At 38.9% G+C, this 20,417-nt stretch overlaps 1 protein-coding gene across 5 annotated transcripts in view; it reads left to right on the forward strand.

The window, feature by feature from the left end:
* The window catches only part of ANKIB1 (ankyrin repeat and IBR domain containing 1), a 155,007-nt gene that overhangs the window by 18,850 nt on the left and 115,740 nt on the right, over window positions 1–20,417 (forward strand). Inside the window, exon 2 of one of the 5 annotated variants that reach the window (XM_055589695.1) lies at window positions 4,939–5,090. The exons of the other annotated variants lie outside the window; for them this stretch is intronic. The gene's annotated coding sequence lies outside the window, so the exon portion shown is untranslated. The remainder of the gene's footprint in view (window positions 1–4,938; window positions 5,091–20,417) is intronic. 5 annotated transcript variants of the gene reach the window in all.

Genomic DNA, 20,417 nt, shown 5'->3' on the forward strand with positions numbered 1-20,417 from the left:
TATCAATAACTTCAGATATGCAGATGACACTACCCTGATGGCAGAAAGTGAAGACAAACGGAAGAGCCTCTTGATGAAAGTGAAAGAGGAGAGTGAAAAGTTGGCTTAAAGCTCAACATTCAAAAAACTAAGATCATGGCATCCAGTCCCATCACCTCATGGCAAATAGATGGGGAAACAGTGGAAAGAGTGTCAGACTTTATTTTTCCGGGCTCCAAAATCACTGCAGATGGAGACTGCAGCCATGAAATTAAAAGACGCTTACTTCTTGGAAGGAAAGTTAAGACCAACCTAGACAGCATACTAAAAAGCAGAGACATTACTTTGCCAACAAAGGTCCATCTAGTCAAGGCTATGGTTTTTCCAGTGGTCATGTAGATTCCATATGGATGTGGGAATTGGACTATAAATAAAGCTGAGCACCGAAGAATGGATGCTTTTGAACTGTGGTGTTGGAGAAGACTCTTGAGAGTCCCTTGGACTGCAAGGAGATCCAACCAGTCCATTCTAAAGGAGATGGGTCCTGGGTGTTCATTGGAAGGAACGATGCTGAAGCTGAAACTCCAATACTTTGGCCACCTGATGTGAAGAGTTGACTCATTGGAAAAGACCCTGATGCTGGGAAATATTGAGGGCAGGTGGAGAAGGGGACGACAGAGGATGAGATGGTTGGATGGCATCACCGACTCGATGGACATGGGTTTGGCTAGACTCCGGGAGTTGGTGATGGACAGGGAGGCCTGGCGTGCTGTGGTTCATGGGGTCGCAAAGAACTGGACATGACTGAGCGACTGAACTGAACTGAAAGCATATGAATTTTTACATCACTGTCATTGAAAGTGGAGTTTCCTAACAGTCATTATTATATTTGGATATGGAGCTTGCTTTTAGATGACTCTGCATCATGATTTATAACTTTATACTGTAGATTCTTTAATATTCTCCGAGAATGGTTGATCGAAGAAGGCAGTGGCACCCCACTCCAGTACTCTTGCCTAGAAAATCCCATGGGCGGAGGAGCCTGATAGGCTGCAGTCCATGGGGTCGCTAAGAGTCGGACACAACTGAGAAACTTCACTTTTCACTTTCCCGCATTGGAGAAGGAAATGGCAACCCACTCCAGTGTTCTTGCCTAGAGAATCCCAGGGACGGGGGAGCCTGGTGGGCTGCCGTCTATGGGGTCGCACAGAGTCGGACATGACTGAAGTGACTTAGCAAGAATGGTCGATACCTATTCCTCCTTGTAAACCAGAATGGAGGGTACTTGGTCCCGATTCAATTTTTGAGTATTTTGTAGGTTCTAGTGTTTTTGTGTAGCCGATGCTTACTAACTACCTTAATTGGAGCAGTTAGATCCCACAGAGGTACCTTGCCCTCTTTCTCTCAAGCCCAGCAAGACTTGGATCGTATTGCTGTGGAAGTCATACACTGTAGATATTTCAGTTCAAATATTGTGCCCTACTGTCATATCATGTTTTAAATCCTGCCTAACTTTTCAATTTGAAAAAGTGTCACTGAAGCACTTAGGGTTATCCTGTTGCTATTTCTTCAGGATACAGGGAAACGTTGGTGGCTCAAATATGAATTTTTCATGTCTTTTTTAGGTATTAAAGGTTGTTATAGTCCTCTGTCTTTCATTACTTCACTAAGATATATGGAATATAAAGTGAATTCAAAAACGTTAAGTCAAATACATAGGATTCAGGTTCTTGTCTCTGCTGTTGAAGAATTTCCAGTCTCAGTCTGGGTCTCTGGCTTGCAGTAGACAGACAGTTAAGGGAAGCCCTTAACCTTTATTTTGTTGCTATGGCAATGGAATGTACTTAATGCTAAGATTCAGTGTCAATAGCTAAAGATATGTAAAGTATAAACAGATCTTCCAGATACAAACCAAGACTTGAATGTCAATATGTATAATAATAGTAGGGACTTTGCTGAGAAAACAGATACTGCCACATGGCTTAAGACCTCTTGTGGGGGGTAAGAACATAGCTTCAAAGGTGTACATAAGCTTATCCATACTAGTGAAGTTAGAACCAACTTAGCAAATTAAAAGGTAGAGACATTACTTTACCAACAAAGGTCCATCTAGTCAAAGCTATGGTTTTCCTAGTAGTCATGTATGGATGTGAGAGTTGGACTATAAAGAAGGATGAAGGCCAAAGAATCGATGCTTTTGAACTGTGGTGTTGGAGAAGACTCTTGAGAGTCCCTTGGACTGCAAGGTGATCCAACCAGTCCATTCTAAAGGAGATCAGTCCTGAATATTCATTGGAAGGACTGATGCTGAAACTCCAATACTTTGGCCACCTGATGCGAAGAGCTGACTGATTTGAAAAGACCCTATGCGGGGAAAGATTGAGGGCAGGAGAAGGAGACAACAGAGGATGAGATGGTTGAATGGCATCACCGAGTTGGTGGACATGAGTTTGAGTAAAGTCCAGGAGTTGGTGATGGACAGGGAGGCTGGCGTGCTGCAGTCTCTGGGGTCACAAACAGTCAGACCCGACTTAGCAACTGAGCTGAATATAAAACAATAGAGAAAGGACTAATTTATTATCTATGTGCATGCATGCTCAGTCACTTCAGTCATGTCCAATTCTTTGCGACCCTATGGACTGTAGCCTGTCACGCTCCTTCGTCCATGGGATTCTCCAGGCAAGAATACTGGAGTGGGTTGCTATGCCCTTCTTCAGAGAATCTTCCCAACCCAGGCATTGAACTTGTGTGTCTTATGTCTTCTGCATTGGCAGGTGGGTTCTTTAGCACTAGTACCACTTGGGAAGCCCAATTATCTATGTTTCATATCAAAATTATGTGTTCATCAAATGAGGAAATGCTCATGATAAAAATTAAGTGCAAAAGAAAGAATTTCACCTTTATTTTTACATCATGATCCAGTTCTGGACTTAAAAGAAGGCTCTGTACATACAGAAGGAAAATATGCCAATGTGTTAACAGTAATTATTACAGGGTTTAAGGGTAATAGTGATCTTTTAATTTTCTTCTTTATCTTTTTCTATGTATTTTCCAATTTTTATACTCTGTATAAAATTTTATTAAGCATTTTTAAAGAAGGAAACAAGTTTTTGGAACTAGATATAGCTGTGTGATTCTAGGCAAGTTAGTAATGATGATGATGATGCCTACATTGTACAGCGCATGCATGCTCAGTGACCCAGTCACGTCTAACTCATTTTTGCAACCTGTGGACTATATAGCCAACCAGGCTCCTCTGTCCATGGGATTTTCCAGGCAAGAATACTGAAGTGGGTTGCCCTTTCCCCCTCCAGGTACATTTGCTGAATTCCTACTATTTAGGAAATATTGAATGTATTTTATATATGTTGTTACTCTGTTTTATAATAACCCAGCAATGGAGTCTTAATTATCTGTTTTACATATGGGGGGAAAAAATCTCAAAAATTTTAAGTAGCTTGTAAGCTAGTAAGTGTCAGAGCCAGGATTCAAACTGAAGCTTGTCTTCAGATTTTTCTAAATGTACCATAAGGCCTTCCCCAAATAATTAAACTCCCGAAGCCTGTGTTTCTTTACTATAAAATGCAGGTGGGATTGTAGTATAGGTTAAACCATAAGACTAGGTGTTTTTATGAGCTTTTCCTTATAGACCTAGGCTTCTGGCGTTTTTTTCAGTTGACTTCTGTACATGTATTGTTTGAGTTGTTAGTTTCATTAATAGCATTATTTGAAATTTACAGTCTTAAGCCTGTAAGTTACATTTTGTCAAAGAACAGCAAAGTGAATCCATCAATTGGAATTTTATTCTTTATAGTTATTATGTTTATATAATGCAATTTTGTAGTCATTTTCGGAAATTTCATTTTCATGAAGATCAGTGCTAATGATCCTTTGTTAAAAGGGGTAAAGTTTATGTTTCTCACCTTCTTTAAGAAAATGTTTTGTTGAGTGACGCTTGGAAGCACTTCTGTGTCTTCCCTGAGTTCTGACAAGTTGAGAGGTAAAAACAGTAAGCATATCCAGTTTTTTCTCTCCAGATTTGTTTATATCCTTGGAGTAGACAAAAATTAGAAATATAACACCAGTTGGGCTCCTTCAAATGGAAAAAAACATCAGGGGGGGCAGGAAGTTTTAAGTTTCATACTTTGTCTACAAGTTTAGAAGTTAGTGTAAAAAGGCTGCTGAAATGCCTATGTGTGATGAACCGAGTCCCAGCTGACAGCTATTCTTATAATGAACACAATGGATAAATTAGATACAGATTGTTTACTCATATTCACTTGCTCTGTTGCTTTTGGGTACACTATACACCTCTCAGAAAATCCAGGATAAGTATTTTCAAGTATTGTATTTGGGCTTTAAATTGTTCTACCTGACTCTCTTGAGTTTGGATTTGGAAAATACAGACACTCGTATCTGTGGGAAATATAAGGAAGTATAAAACTATACTTAGCCACAAGTTTATTTTGATTGGATTAAAAAACCCACTTCTTTAGATAATGATCGTGCAGATTTTTTGGTATGTTTTAGCTACTACACAGTATTCCATTGTATGACTAACCACCGTTTATCTGTTCTACTGATGAATAGCTAGGTTATTCCATATATTTAGAAAAACCAACTTCAAGGTAGTGGTTTTTCTGCAAGAGAGTGGGAGGGAAATGATTGTGGCAGGGGAAAAAACCTGATTATGCATTACATCCTTATAAATGCAGAGATTTGAAACAATTATGGGGGAAAAGACAGTGACATGTACATGAAATAAACTACTGTTAACAGTATCTTGCTTAAAATATCTCTGCTTCTCCTAGTTATAAATGTGTTTCCCCACAGTTTTTTTCTGAAAGAATTATTGTTTGGCCTTTCACATTTTGATTTGCCATTCATTTGGAATTTCAGTTTTGTGTGAGGTTTTAGGTAGATTTCAAGATTGCTTTTTTTCTTTTTTTCCCCATGTAGATGTCATTGACCGAGCATTATTGAGAAGACCATCCTTTAAGAAGCAGATTTTTTAAAGTGGAAAAGAATAAGCATGTTTGCATGTTGATAGGTGATCAGGGCATATATCGTCCCTCAATTCTGGGGAACTGCTGGCCTATGAATGGGATAAGGTAAATGAAAGAGTATAGTTTTTGGAAAAGAAGAAAATGTTTTTAAAAAGCAAGGAATTCATAGTATAAGTAGGTCATTTACTTTTGCTTTGTAAGCGATGCATGTGCTTTCATTCTAACAGGAGGAAAAGAAAAAAATGAATGCAAATTGGTTTATAAACTTGACTATGAGAAGATGAAAGAATTCCTTCCATGTGCTTGTTTTGTTCATGAGAAAAGGGTAGGTCCTGAGCAGATAGATCTTTGCAGGGAAGAATTGTGGAGGGTTGAGGAGAAATAATGAAGTATGAAAGTGCAGTTAATTCATGTTTTCCCTCTCTCTCAATACTTTCAAATTCTGTAAAAGAGAGTATAGCACCTGCTTTTGAGTAGAATTCTTGAACCAGACCTTGTAATAGGCTGCTGGCTTGCTCGAAGTTTCACTTTGGGTCAGATGTTCGTCCTTAGTCCAGATAGCTGTGGGCCAGTGGGGGAGATACATGATAGAAAACACGATGACTTACACATTCTTTGTTCAGATGCAGAAGGAAACACTTCTTTCTTGGTCCCTCCAACAGAAGCCCTAGAATTAAGTCAGTGGTCCACTTTGCACGAACTGTTCACTGTGGATAGAAGAATAAAAAACATTGATTAGCCAGATTGGGGCCTTATGCTTACCACTAGGGTAGAGCCTTTATTATTTTTTTTAATTTTTTTTTTATTGAAGGATAATTGCTTTACAGAATTTTGTTGTTTTCTGTCAAACCTCAACATATATCCCATCTCTTTTGAACCTCCCTCCCATCTCCCGCCCCATCCCAGCCCTCTAGGCTGATGATACAGAGCCCCTGTTTGAGTTTGCTGAGCCATACAGCATATTCCTGTTGGCTATCTATTTTACATGTGGTAATGAAAGTTTCCATGTTGCTCTTTCCATACATCTCACCCTCTCCTCCCCTCTCCCCATGTCCATAAGTTCATTCTGTCTGTTTCTCCATTGCTGCCCTGTAAGTAAATTCTTCAGAACCATTTTTCTAGATTCCGTATATGTGCGTTAGAATACGATATTTATCTTTCTCTTTCTGACTCACTTCACTCTGTGTAATAGGTTCTAGGTTCATCCACCTCATCAGACTCAAATGCATTCCTTTTTATGGCTGAGTAGTATTCCATTGTGTATACATACCATAACTTCTTTATCTGTTGATGGACATCTAGGTTGCTTCCATGTTCTAGCTATTGTAAGTAGTGTTGCAATGAACAATGAGATACATGTGTCTTTTTCAACCCTGGTTGCCTCAGAGTGGGATTGCTGGGTCATATGGTGGTTTTATTCCTAGTTTTTTAAGGAATCTCCATACCGTCTTCCATAGTAGCTGTATCAATTTACATTCCCACCAACAGTGCAAAAGCCTTCCTTTTTCTCCAAAGCCTCTCCAGCATTTACCGTTTGTAGACTTCTTGATGACGGCCATTCTGACCGATATGAAGTGATATCTCATTGTGGTTATGATTTGCATTTCTCTAATTTTCTCCCATTCCGAGGGTTGTCTTTTCACCTTGCTTATAGTTTCCTTTGCTGTGCAAAAGCTTTTAAGTTTAATCAGGTCCCACTTGTTTACTTTTGTTTTTATTTCCGTTACTCTAGGAGCTGGGTCATAGAGGATCTTGCTTTGATTTATGTCATCGAATGTTCTGCCTATGTTTTCCTCTAAGAGTTTCATAGTTTCTGGTCTTACATTTAGGTCTTTGATCCATTTCGAGTTTATCTTTGTGTACGGTATTAGGAAGTGTTCTCATTCCATTCTTTTACATGTAGCTGTCCAGTTTTCCCAGCACCATTTATTGAAGAGGCTGTCTTTGCCACATTGTATATTCTTGTCTCCTTTGTCAAAAATAAGGTACCCATAGGTGTATGGGTTTATTTCTGGGCTTTCTATCTTGTTCCATTGGTCTGTATTTCTGTTTTTGTGCCAGTACCATACTATCTTGATGACCATAGCTTTGTAGTATAATCTGAAGTCAGGCAGGTTGATTCCTCCACTCCATTCTTCTTTCTCAGGACTGCTTTGGCTATTTGGTGTCTTTGTGTTTCCATAGGAATTGTGAAGTTTTTTATTCTAGTTCTGTGAAAAATGCCATTGGTAATTTGATAGGGATCACATTGAATCTGTAGATTGTGTTTGGTAGTATAGTCATTTTCACAATATTGATTCTTCCTACCCAGGAACATGGAATATCTCTCTATCTGTTTATGTCATTTTTGATCTCTTTCATTAGTGTCTTATAATTTTCTGTGTATAGTTCTTTTGTCTCCTTAGGTAAGTTTATTCCTAGATATTTAATTCTTTTTGTTGCAATGGTGAATGGGATTGATTCCTTAACTTCTCTTTCTGATCTTTCATTGTTACTATATAGAAATGCAAGTGATTTCTGTGTATTGATTTTGTATCCTGCAACTTTGCTAAATTCACTGATTAGTTCTAGTAGCTTTCTGATACTATCTTTAGGGTTTTCTATGTACAGTATCATGTCATCTTCAAAGAGTGAGAGCGTTACTTCTCCTTTTCCGATCTAGATTCCTTTTATTTATTTTCTTCTCTGATACAGTCCTAGCTGTAGCTAGGACTTCCAGAACTATGTTGAATAATAGTGGTAAAAGTGGATACCTTTGTCTTGTTCCTGATCTTAGGGGGAATACTTTCAGTTTCTTACCATTGAGAATAATGCTTGCTGTAGGCTTATCATATATGGCCTTTACTGTGTTGAGGTAGGTTCCTTCTATGCTCATTTTGGAAGAGTTTTAATCATAAATGGGTGCTGAATTTTGTCAAAGGCTTTTTCTGCATCTCTTGAGATTATCATATTGTTTTTATCTTTCAATTTGTTCATATGGTATATCACATTGATGATTTGCATATATTGAAGAATCCTTGTATTCCTGGAATAAACCCAGCTTGATCATGGTGTATTAGCACTTTGATGTGTTGCTGAATTCTGTTCGCTAAAATTTTGTTGACAATTTTTGCATGTATGTTCATCAGTGATATTGGCCTGTAGTTTTCTTTTTTGTGTGCTGTCTTTGTCTAGTTTTGGTATCAGGGTGATGGTGGCCTCATAGAATGAGTTTGGAAGTGTTCCTTCCTCTGCAATTTTTTGAAAGAGTTTTAGAAGGATAGGCATTAACTCTTCTCTAAATGTTTGATAGAATTGTCCTGTGAAGCTATCTGGTCCTGGACTTTTGTTTTTTGGGAGATTTTTGATCACAGCTTCAATTTCAGTGCTTTTAATTGGTTTGTTCATAATTTCTACTTCTTCCGGGTTCAGTCATGGAAGATTGAACTTTTCTAAGAATCTGTCCATTTCTTCCAGGTTACCCATTTTATTGCCATACAGTTGTTCATAATAGTCTCTTATAATCCTTTGTATTTCTGCATTGTTGTAACCCCTCCTTTTTCGTTTCTAATTTTGTTGATTTGATTCGTCTCTCTTTTTCTTGATGAATCTGGTTAAAGGTATGTCAATTTTTTATCTTCTCAAAGAACCAGCTTTAGTTTTATTAATCTTTACTATTGTTCCTTTCATTTCTTTTTTCATTTATTTCTGCTTGGATCTTTATGATTTCTTTCCTTCTAATTTTGGGAGTTTTTCGATCTTCTTTTTCCAGTTGTTTTAGCTGTAAAGTTAGGTTGTCTATTTGGTGTTTTTCTTGTTTCTTGAGGTAGGATTGTATTGCTATAAACTTCCCTCTTAGGACTGCTTTTGCTGCATCCCATAGGTTTTGAGTTGTGTTTTCATTGTCATTTCTTTCTAGAAATTTTTTAATTTCCCTTTTGATTTCTTTGGTAACCTGTTGGTTATTTAGAAACGTGTTGTTTAATCATGTGTTTGTGTTTCTTACAGTTGTTTTTTTTTTTTCTTGTAATTGATATCTAGTCTCAAAGCGTTGTGGTCAGAAAAGATGCTTGATACGATTTCAATTTTCTTAAATTTACTGAGGTTTGATTTGTGACCCAGGATGTGGTCTATCCTGGAGAATGTTCCATGTGCACTTGAGAAGAGGGTGTATTCTTCTGCATTTGGATAGAATGTCCTGAATGTACCAATGAGATCCATCTCATCTAATGTATCATTTAAGACTTGTGTTTCCTTATTTTCTGTTTTGATGATCTGTCCATGGGTGTGAGTGGGGTGTTAAAGTCTCCTTCTATTATTGTGTTGCTGTCGTTTTCTCCTTTTATGTCTGTTAGTGTTTGTCTTATGTTAAGCATATGGGGTTTCCCCTATATGTTATATGTTGCTTCTCCCTTGCTGCTTTTAATATTCTTTGTGTTTAGTCTTTTTTTAGTTTGATTAGTATGTGTCTTGGCGTGATTCTCCTTGGGTTTATCCTGTATGGGACTCTTTATGCCTCTTGGACTTGATTGACTATTTCCTTTTCCATGTTGGGGGAATGTTCACCTATAATCTCTTCAAAAATTTTCTCATACCCTTTCTTTTTCTCTTCTTGTCCTGGGACCCCTATAATTCGAATGTTGGTGCGCTTGATATTGTCCCAGAGGTCTCTGAGACTATCCTCAATTCTTTTCATTCTTTTTACTTTATTCTGCTCTTCAGAAGTTATTTGTACTGTTTTATCTTCCAGCTCAGTGATTCATTCTTCTGCTTCAGATATTCTGCTATTGATTCCTTCTAGAGTATTTTTAATTTCAGTAATTGTGTTGTTTAGTCTCTGCATGTTTATTCTTTAATTCTTCTAGGTCTTTGTTAATTGATTCTTGCATTTTCTCCGTTTTGTTTTCAAGGTTTTCGATCATCTTTACTATCATTATTCTGAATTCTTTTTCAGGTAGTTTGCCTATTTCCTCTTCATTTATTTCAACTTCTGTGTTTCTAGTTTGTTCTTTCATTTGTGTAGTATTTCTCGGCCTTTTTTTTTTTTTTTTTTTTTTTAACTTTTTGTGTTTGAGGCCTGCTAGTCCCAGGCTTCAAGGTTGAATTCTTTCTTCCTTTTGGTTTCTGCCTTCCTAAGGTTGGTCGAGTGGTTTGTGTAAGCTTCTTTTAGGGTGAGATTTGTGCTGAGCCTTTGTTTGTTTGGTTTTCCTCTGAGGGGCAAGGCTGAGTGAGGTGGTAATCCTGTCTGCTGATGATTGGGTGGTTTTTTTGTTTTGTTGTTTAGATGAGGCATCCTGCACAGGGTGCTACTGGTGGTTGGGTGATGCTGGGTCTTGTATTACAGTGGTTTCCTTTGTGTGAGTTCTCACTATTTGATACCCCCTAGAGTTAGTTCTCTGGTAGTCTAGGGTCTCAGAGTCAGTGCTCCTACTCCAAAGGCTCAAGGCTTGATCTCTGGTCAGGAATTAAGATTCCACAAGTGATTTGTTATGGCATTAAGTGAGATTACAACAAATATCCAAAAATGAGAAACCAAAGATGAACCCCAGACAAATGGCAGTTCCAGAATCAGGCAAATAATAATTAAAATAATGGAATATACACAATACATATACACAAAGTCAAAACCGTCCAACAAAAATAAAGTACAATAGATTGACCTGGCGAACAAAGGAAATCAAAAATTATATTTACCAGTTAAGAACAAAACTAACTAAGGCACAAACCGGAAAATGAAACTAAAGCAAGGTGCCAAGTGGGGAATAAAGCAGTGAAAGCAAAACTAACAAATATGTTGAGAAGAAAGGAAAGAAAAGAAAGACTAGATATGCAAAGTTAAATAGAGGTAGATGAAGAAGATTTATATATATTAAAGATTAGCTGCAAGGGGAAAGGAGGAAGAAATGGCAACCCACTCTAGTGTTCCTGCCTGAGAATCCCGGGGACAGAGGAGCCTGGCGGGCTGCCATCTGTGGGGTCGCACAGAGTCAGATATGACTGAAGCCACGTAGCCTCAGCAACAGCAGCAGCAGCAAGGAGAAAAGAACAGTAGGAAAGGCAAACAAAGGAATAATGTAGAAAAAATATAATAGGTTTAAAAAAGTTAAAATTATAAAAAAAGAGAAAAGATTTAAAAAAACGGAAGGAAGAAAAAAAGGGAAAAAAAGGAAAACTCCACAGAACTGCAAAAGCCCAATGTAAATGCAGAGGTTTATAATAACAATAAAAAGTGACTGAATATACACACATACATATACACCCATAAGCAAAATCAAAACAGTCCAACAAAAATATAGTACAGTAGATTGACCTGGTAAACAAAAGGAACCAAAAGTTACATCTACCAGAACAAAACTATCTAAAGCACAAACTGGAAAACAAAACTAAAGCAAGGTGCCAATTGGGGTATAAAGCAATGAAAATAAAACTAACAAATATGTTGAGACTAAAGGTAAGAAAGAAAAGAAAGAATAGCTATGCAAAGTGAAATAGAGGTAGATAAAGAAGGTTTATGTATATTAAAGATTAACTGCAAGAGGAAAAGAACAGTAGGAAAAGCAAACAAAGGAATAAATTTAGAAAAAATAACAATAGGCTTAAAAAATTAAAATTAAGAAAAAAGAAAAAAAAAGTAAAACAACTCCCCAGAACTGCAAAAGCCCAATGTAGAGGCAGAAATTTATAACAACAATAAAAAATGTGACTGAGGAAAAAAAAGAAAAATGAAAGCTCAAAACCTTAGTTAGATTTCATAGTGCCAATAAAATTGTCAACTAGAACGGGGTAGGGGCGCGGATCTAAAAGACTCTACAGGCAAAGTCAGAACATCGTCATAATAAGTGTTTTTCTGGAGTCACTGCTGTCAGAGTCCTTTGCCTTGCTGGGAGTTACAGTCCACCCCACCTCCCTAGGATGCCCAGCACTGTGCTGGTCTCTTGCCTGCTGTGGGGGCAGCTCAGATTCTAATCTGCTCCTACTCCTCTGTGTTCTTGCCTCCAGTGTCCACAGCTATCAGAACTAGTGCATTTTCTTTTGTGGGAGCTCTCAGTGACCTTTTATATATTCCATAGACACAGAGTCTGCCTAGTTGATTGTGTGAATTTAATCTGTAGCTTGTCCAGCTGGTGGGAGGGTTTTGGGCCTTCTTCCTTAGTCACACTGCCCCTGGCCCACCTCTGGATATGTCCACTGGGGTTTGCTCCTGAGGCTGCCCTGGAAGACTTGGGTCTGCCCCTGAGAGGGCCAGGTGTGGAGGTGGTGCAGCTGCTGGGGTTGCAGGGGTTCTGGTGGCACCAGGTACTCAGGGGAGTTGGCTGGGGCAGCAGGAGATATAGTGCTCTAGAAGGATATGGAAACCAGTACTGGCCAATACACTTGAGTATGCCTGCCTAGAGAACCCCCCTCCCTGACAGAGAAGCCTGGCAGGCCACAGTCCACAGGGTCGCAACAAGTCAGACAGGACCAAAGCTACCCTGCGCTCATGGGCGCAAGATTTTTTTTGCCTGTGGCAGCTCTGCCCCAGTGAGAGTTGAGCATGAAGGTAGCGCAGCTGCTAGGCTTGCAGGGACCCTGGCAGCGCCAAGTGTGCAGAGACATAGACTGCCTCCACCGCCGGAGTTATGGCCCTCTCAGTCTTTTTTCCAGCCTCTTGTAGCTGGCGATCAGAAGGCCTCTTTGGCCAGTCTTTCTCTGCAGCTCCGCCCATTCAGGCACTTAGAGGGCATCTTGCCTGGGGTCCTTCTCTGTTGTTTGGCCCACCAGGCCCATAGAGGGGCCCCCCGCCTGGGGTCCTACTGTGTAGATCAGCACATCAGGCACTTAAAGGAGCACCGTGGGTGGGGTCCTACTCTGTAGTTCAGTGGGTCAGATTTTTGACGGGCCAGCCTCTCTATTGTTCAGCTGCCGATGCTGGCTTGTGCGGGGAGAGGCCATGGGGATGCTTCCACCCCCTATGCATGACTCAGCAGTATCGCCTTGCTTCCATGGCTGCCCAGCTTTCCTCCACGAGCATTTCCCACCACAATCTCCTCCCTCACATCCCCTCGATCTCTCTCCACAGTCAACAGCAGCCCTCGCCCTGGGATTGCTCCACAATCCCTAAACTCCAGCCCCCAGCAACTGCGCCGTCCAGGGCCTGTATGGCTGTGGCAAGGACTGTCTGACTCTCATTCCATTTAGGCTGCCACAGATTAGCTGTTTCCCTCTCAGCCTTAAATGTTTCTCTTCTAACTCAGACAATTGCCCAATGGGGGATCAGACCCCTGCTTCAGTTCCCCCACCTGCCAAGGGCAGGTCCAGTCCTACTAACAAACATTTCCATTTCTTCCCCACTAGTTCCTTCGTCCTACTGAGTTTTGTGTGGGTCTGTATGTTCTTTTCTACTGGTCAGGTCCTCCTCTCCACTCTCAGCTGGTGTTACGCATGCATTTCTGTGTCTTAACGTGTATTCCTGATGTATCCGTGGAGAGAGATGGACTCCACATCCACCTACTCCTCCACCATCTTGCAATGCCCCCGAGCCTTTATATTTTGGAGCTCCAAAATCCCTGCAGATGGTGACTCCAGCCATGAAATTAAAAGACTCTTGCTCCTTGGAAGAAGCAAGGAGCTATCTAGGTTGGTTATGACCAACCTAGACAGCATATTAAAAAGCAGAAACATTACTTTGCCAACAAAGGATCATCTAGTCAAAGCTATGGTTTTCCCAGTAGTCATGATGTGAGAGTTGAACTATAAAGAAAGCTGAGCGCTGAAGAATTGATGCTTTGCAACTGTGGTGTTGGAGAAGACTCTTGAGAGTCCCTTGGACTGCAAGGAGATCCATCCAGTCCATCCTAAAGGAGATCAGTCCTGAATATTCATTGGAAGGACTGATGCTGAAGCTGAAACTCCAGTACTTTGGCCACTTGATGCAAAGAACTGACTGATTTGAAAAGACCCAGATATTGGGAAAGATTGAAGGCAGGAGGAGAAGGGGATGACAGAGGATGAGATGGTTGGATGGCATCACTGACTCAATGGGCATGAGTTTGAGTAAACTCCGGGGCTTGGTGATGGACAGGCAGGCCTGGCGTGCTGCGGTTCACGGGGTCGCAAAGAGTCGGACACGACTGAGCGACTGAACTGAACTGAACTGAGAGTAGAGCCGACCCTATCTGAACATGTCCTGCTTGTGGTGGAATTTTTCCTCAGAAAAATTGGATTTTTTTTTTTACCAGAGAAGGGTGGAACAGCTGCCAGATAATACAAATAAACTGGAATGTAATGGAGGAAAGCATTTGTAGAATCTTTATCTTTAAGGAAATACAACTATCTTGTAAAATCAGCAAGTTTAAAAATCATGTTGTAAAGACTTTGTTCAGTCTTCTTTTAGAATTTGTGTTTACTGTTAATCAGTGTCATTTGACTTAATAGCAACACCACTACAGTGCCCTGTGGATATTTCCTTTCAGCTTACCTCTCTTCCTTACCTTTTTGTTTAGTACATTTTGTTCAAAGGATTAAAGGGAGAAATACCCTTTGTTATTAGAACAGTTTGTAGTAGAGTGTTTGGGGAGAGTAGTACTCTAAACTATAAATTATTCATCATGAGAGGATACCTTTGTAGACCTGCCTGTGGATCACACAGTGTTTGCCAGACTTTTCTTAATGTTTGACATTAAGCACAAAGAACATTAGAAATTGTATCTTTCATCTTTAATGCAGTTATGTACTGTACAGTACCTATGGGATAGGTTCACTTTCTTTTGAAATCTCTTTTGTAATAGCATATCTTACCCTGTATTAGATTCAGTCATTGGGACAGCCTTAAGGAACAGGAAAATAATAAAATGTCCCCATATTCTAAACAAATGTCCTTCTTAGATCGAGGGCTGTAGTTACTTAACAATAGAAGAATTTTGCTATCTTCAGAAAAGCCTAATTTTAAAATGGTCTTTCATTTAGAAAAAGGAAGTAGAACCCAATAGAAAAATGTTTTGTATTAATTCTCCTGTGTTTTCTTCTTAAAGTTTTATAGTTTTACCTTTAGATCCATGAACCATTTTTAGTTAAAAGAGTAAGTTGTCCTTACACCTCAGGTCATGATTCTGTTCTGTTTCTTTTTTTTTCTCTTTTCAAATGGATGTCTGGTTGTTCCAACACCATTTGTTTTTAAAAACAAAACTCTTTTTTTCTATTGAATTGCTTTTGCACCTTTGTCAAAAGTGAATTTTTTGTACGGATATATTTCTGGAGTCTGTTTTTTGTTCCATGAATCTGTATGTCTTGTTTCTTTGCCAGTAGCACACTTATCAATGAAGCTTTAAGTCTTGAAATCAATTAATATTTTCCCCAACTTTATTCTTCTTTGAAAAATTGGTTTTAATTACTCTGGTTTCTCTACCTTTCCATATAAAATTTAGATTCAACTTGTCTATATCTATAAAAATTCCTTCTAGGATTTTGATTGTGATTATATTAACTCTATAAATCAATTTCAGGGGAATTGGCATCTCTATGTTAAATCTACAAAAGTTTTTAAAAAAGACTTTAATATCTTCATAGAAATGAGATGTTATATCCATGATCCCAAAATAGGATACTATAGGGAAAGGAACAACCAGATGACAAGAAAGAGCTTGAAAATTAAAACATTGTAGCTAAAATTTAAATACTGTAGAATAGTTGGAAGATAAAGTTAAGGAAATTTTTCTAAAAGTAGAAGAAAAAGGTAAAGAGATAGAAGTTGAGAGGAAGATTAAAAAAATTAGATCTAGCTAAGACATCTATTATCCAAATAACAGGAATTCTGGAAAGGGAGAACAGAGGAATGAAGAGGCAAAGATGATCAGAGAATTTGTCCTAGAACTGAATGAAGGAGATAGATCTCCATTTTGGAAAATTGAATTTTTAAAAGCACAAACTTGAGAGAAACAGAAAATAGAATGGTGGTTGCCAGGAGCTGAAGAGAGGGTGAGCTGGGGACAGACTGAGTCTGGGAGAAGTGAAAAAGTCTGGAGATGGAGATTGGTGATGGTTACACAACAACATGAATGCATGTCATGACTTTTATGTTCTGTCAGAATTTTATGGTAAAGTAAAAAAGAACAGAAGAGGAGAAAACAACAGATGAAAAACATCAAAAAAAAAAAGACAAAAAAGGCAACTGATTGAGCAAAGCTAAATGATTAAGCAAAGTTCAAACCTAATTCTACAATTGTGAAAGAAAACAAGAAGGCTGATTAGTGCTAAAGAAACCCAAAAAATATAAGGATTGGGGGTACAGGTAGCTATGAATGAAGAATTAATGGATGTGACTGAAATAGCAGAGATTGAAAAATTTTATGTGGAGTAAAATTGTCCAGATCCTGTGCCTTCTCTGCATCTTAGCTCCTCTAACAGGATGTATACTATCTGAACAAAGTGTGCTAGAAGCACAGGGGCAGTCAGCTGAGGGTGATGGATCATTCTGGAAATGGGGTTAGGTGGAAGTATTCGTACTAACTGGTCACATCTACCCCAGCCTCCTCCTTCTGTTTAGCCTAAAAGAGTAGACCTAAGCACTGTACAGTCGAGATCCACAGTGAAACCACTCAGCCAGTTTTATGGTACAGTGGAGTCTGCTGGTTGCCAAGCCTTGCTATTATAAATAATTACAAAACAAGCATAAGTGTACAGATCTCTTTGTGTACCTGTCAGGAGTTATCCTAAGACAATATCTGTTAATTTTTTAAAACCATAACCCACAGTAAGAAGTAACATTATCCTAACTTGGTATAAACACACATACACATGTTATTTGTGTGTGTGTGTGTGTGTATATATATATTTGCTTATTTATGGAAATAAAAATTCCACAGAACTACCTTTCATACATAAATGTACTCTTGACACTTTTAGTCTAGGCTTCCCTGATGGCTCAGTGGGTAAAGAATCTGCTTATAATGCAGGAGATGTGGGTTTTCCTTGGGTTGGGAAGAGTCCCTGGGTTGGAAAGAGCCCCTGGAGAAAGGCATGGCAGCCCACTCCAGTATTGTGGCATGGAGAATCCCATGGAGAGAGAAGCCTGGCAGACTACCATCCATAGGGTCTCAAAGAGTTGGACATGACTGTAGTAACTAACACATTTTTAGTTTATCAAAAGAAATAAATTGGCCTTGTTATACCTCATTTAAATATAAAAGTAAATATATATTATATAAGAATACATATACATTATAAGTTTATATAAGAATATATATATATAAAAGTAGGTTTTCTAGGCCTATGATATATTCATCTTCAACATGAACAAATTACTTAAAATAATGAAATTATTGTTTCAAATTATACTTCCCACCAGTAATACAGCACTTCAGCTCATTTCCAGGCCCTTCTGCTAGTCTAGTAAGTGGAAGTGGCATCTGTGCCACACACTCTATGTGTGCTGACCCAACCTTTGTTTTTAAATCTTTTCTTTCTTCCTGTTCAACTATGGAAACTATAAAAGGTGAAAACTATTCTCCAGTTCTCCATGAAGGTACTGATAGCTATGTGATCTAGATCAGCGTAATGAGATATAACAAGGGTACAGTCTGGGGCTGTTACAGCCATTTTACAACCCTGAGAATGAAACCTACAAGCTAAGAATGGCAGAGTATAAAATTGGGGGAGCTCAGGACATTGATGACATTATGTAGTTTATAGGTTAGATAAGAGCTTTGGGCTACCTCCTTCCTGATTTATAGTTATGTGATAAAAATAAACTTTTTCTGTTTTAGCCATGTTTATAGATTTTTGGGGTTTACTGTGAATTGTTGGTTCAGTCCTCTAATAGTTAGCTTGCACCAAATTATGCTATGAAAACAAATCACTGCAGAATTTAAGTGGTTTATAACAACAAACATTTTTTATTCAGTTACATGTCAGCTACAGATCTGCTCAGATTTGCTTCATGTCTTCCTTCTGAGACCCAGGCTGAAGGAGAAGCTACTGCCTGGGTCTTATGGCATTGAGAAAAAGAGCAGCCATTACACGATGACTCTCAGAGCTTTGGTTCAGAAATGTCATGCTCATTTCTACTCATTTCATTGGCCACAGCAGATCAAATGGCCAACACTGCTGTAAATGGCAAGGAAGTAAAATCCTCCTATAGAAAGAGAAGTGAATAATTGGAAACAATATTGTAGTCTGTCACTGTATCCTTTTGGTCTTTGTTCATACCACTTAATGGAAATTCTTAATTCATTCTGTATACTGATTTGTCAGTTTAAGTTTTACACTAAGATCTAGGATCTGTTGTTAATACATCATCTGAGATAAGGGTGAAGGTTCAGTTTTTTTCCCAAATGGATATCTATTAATTGGTGTCATTTGATGAAAGGACTTACCTTTCCTCTATTGAATTGTCCCGGCACCCTAATGCTATTGATTCTATTTCTGAGGACTTTATTCTGTTCCATTAATCTATTTGCTAAACCTCTATGCTAGTATGACACCATCTTGAAATCAGATATTTAAGTTGTCTCACCATCCCTTTTTTCAAGTTTGCTGAGTATATTCTAGGATTTCTGCAATTCTGTGTTTAGTCTTCCAATCTATGAACATAGTTTATCTACCCCTTTTCTTCTTCCAACCCTCCCTCCCTCTCTTTCTTTTTCTCTCTCTTTTTCTTTCTCTCTTTCTTTCTCTCCCTCTCTTCCTTCCTTGACATACAACACTGGATAAGTTTTCAGTGTATAGCACAATGATTTAATTTATATACATCATTAAAGTATGTCTATATGAGATAAAGGATGCTCACTAAACTTGCTGTGAGGATATCACAGCAAGTTTAGTGAGCATCCTTCATCCCATATAGACATAGAATTAAAGAAATAGGATTTTTTTTTTCTTTTGATGAGAACTCTTATAATTTGCTCTCTTAACAACTTTCATCTGTAACATCCAGCAGTGTTGATTATATTTATCATTTTGTACATCCCTAATGCACCACCCTTATGGCAGAAAATGAAGAGGAACTAAAAAGCCTCTTGATGAAAGTTGAAGAAGAGAGTGAAAAAGTTGACTTAAAGCTCAACATTCAGAAAACTAAGATCATGGCATCTGATCCCATCACTTCATGGGAAATAGATGGGGAAACAGTGGAAACAGTGTCAGACTTTCTTTTTTTGGGCTCCAAAATCACTGCAGGTGATTGCAGCCATGAAATTAAAAGACACTTACTCCTTGGAAGAAAAATTATGACCAACCTAGATAGCATATTAAAAGGCAAAGACATTACTTTGCCAACAAAGGTCCGTGTGGTCAAGGCTATGGGTTTTCCAATAGTCATGTATGGATGTGAGAGTTGGACTGTGAAGAAAGCTGAGCACCGAAGAATTGATGCTTTTGAACTGTGGTGTTGGAGAAGACTCTTGAGAGTCCCTTGGACTGCAAGGAGATCCAACCAGTCCATCCTAAAGGAGATCAGTCCTGGGTGTTCATTGGAAGGACTGATGCTGAAGCTGAAACTGCAGTACTTTGGCCACCTCATGCGAAGAGTTGACTCATTGGAAAAGACCCTGATGCTGGGAGGAATTGGGGGCAGGAGGAGAAGGGGACGACAGAGGATGAGATGGCTGGATCACATCACCAACTCGATGGACATAAGTTTGGGTGAATTTCGGGAGTTGGTGATGGACTGGAAGGCCTGACATGCTGCGATTCATGGGGTCGCAAAGAGTCAGACACTACTGGGCAACTGAACTGAACTCAACTGAGTTGCTTTACAATATTGTGGTAGTTTCTGCTGTATAGAAAAATGTATCAGCTATACATATATCCCCTCTTTTTTGAATTCCCTTCCCATTTAGGTTACCACAGAGCAGGAGTTCCCTGAGCTGTACAATTGGTTCTCTTTAGTTATCTATTTTATACATAGTAGTATATATATGTCAATCCCAGCCTCCCAATTCATCCTACCCCTCTTTCCCCCCTTGGTATCCATAAGTTTGTTTACATCTGTGTCTCTAGTTCTACTTTATAATTAAGTTCATCTGTATCAATTTCTAGCTTCCATATAGAAGTGATACTAAATGACATTTGCTTTTTTCTTTCTACTTCATTCTCTATGAGTGGCTAGGTCCATCCACATCTCTGCAAGTGGCACAATTTCCTTCCTTTTTACAGCTGAATAATATTTAGTTATATGTATGTATTGCATCTTCTTTACCCATCCTCTGCTGATGGATGTTTAGGTTGCTTCCATATCCTAGCTAGGCTTCCTTGGTGGTTCAGATGGTAAAGAATCTCCCTGCAATGTGGGAGGCTCTGGTTTGATCCCTGGATCGGGAGGATCCCTTGGAGGAGCAACTGGTAACCCACTCCATTATTCTTACCCAGAGAATCCCATAGACAGAGGAACCTGGTTTATAGTCCATGGTGGTTTATAGTCCATGGGGTCACGAAGAGTCAGGCACGACTGAGAGACTACCACACACGTCCTAGCTGTTG

The sequence above is a fragment of the Bubalus kerabau genome, chromosome 8, assembly GCF_029407905.1.
Source record: "Bubalus kerabau isolate K-KA32 ecotype Philippines breed swamp buffalo chromosome 8, PCC_UOA_SB_1v2, whole genome shotgun sequence".
Lineage (NCBI taxonomy): Eukaryota > Metazoa > Chordata > Mammalia > Artiodactyla > Bovidae > Bubalus > Bubalus kerabau.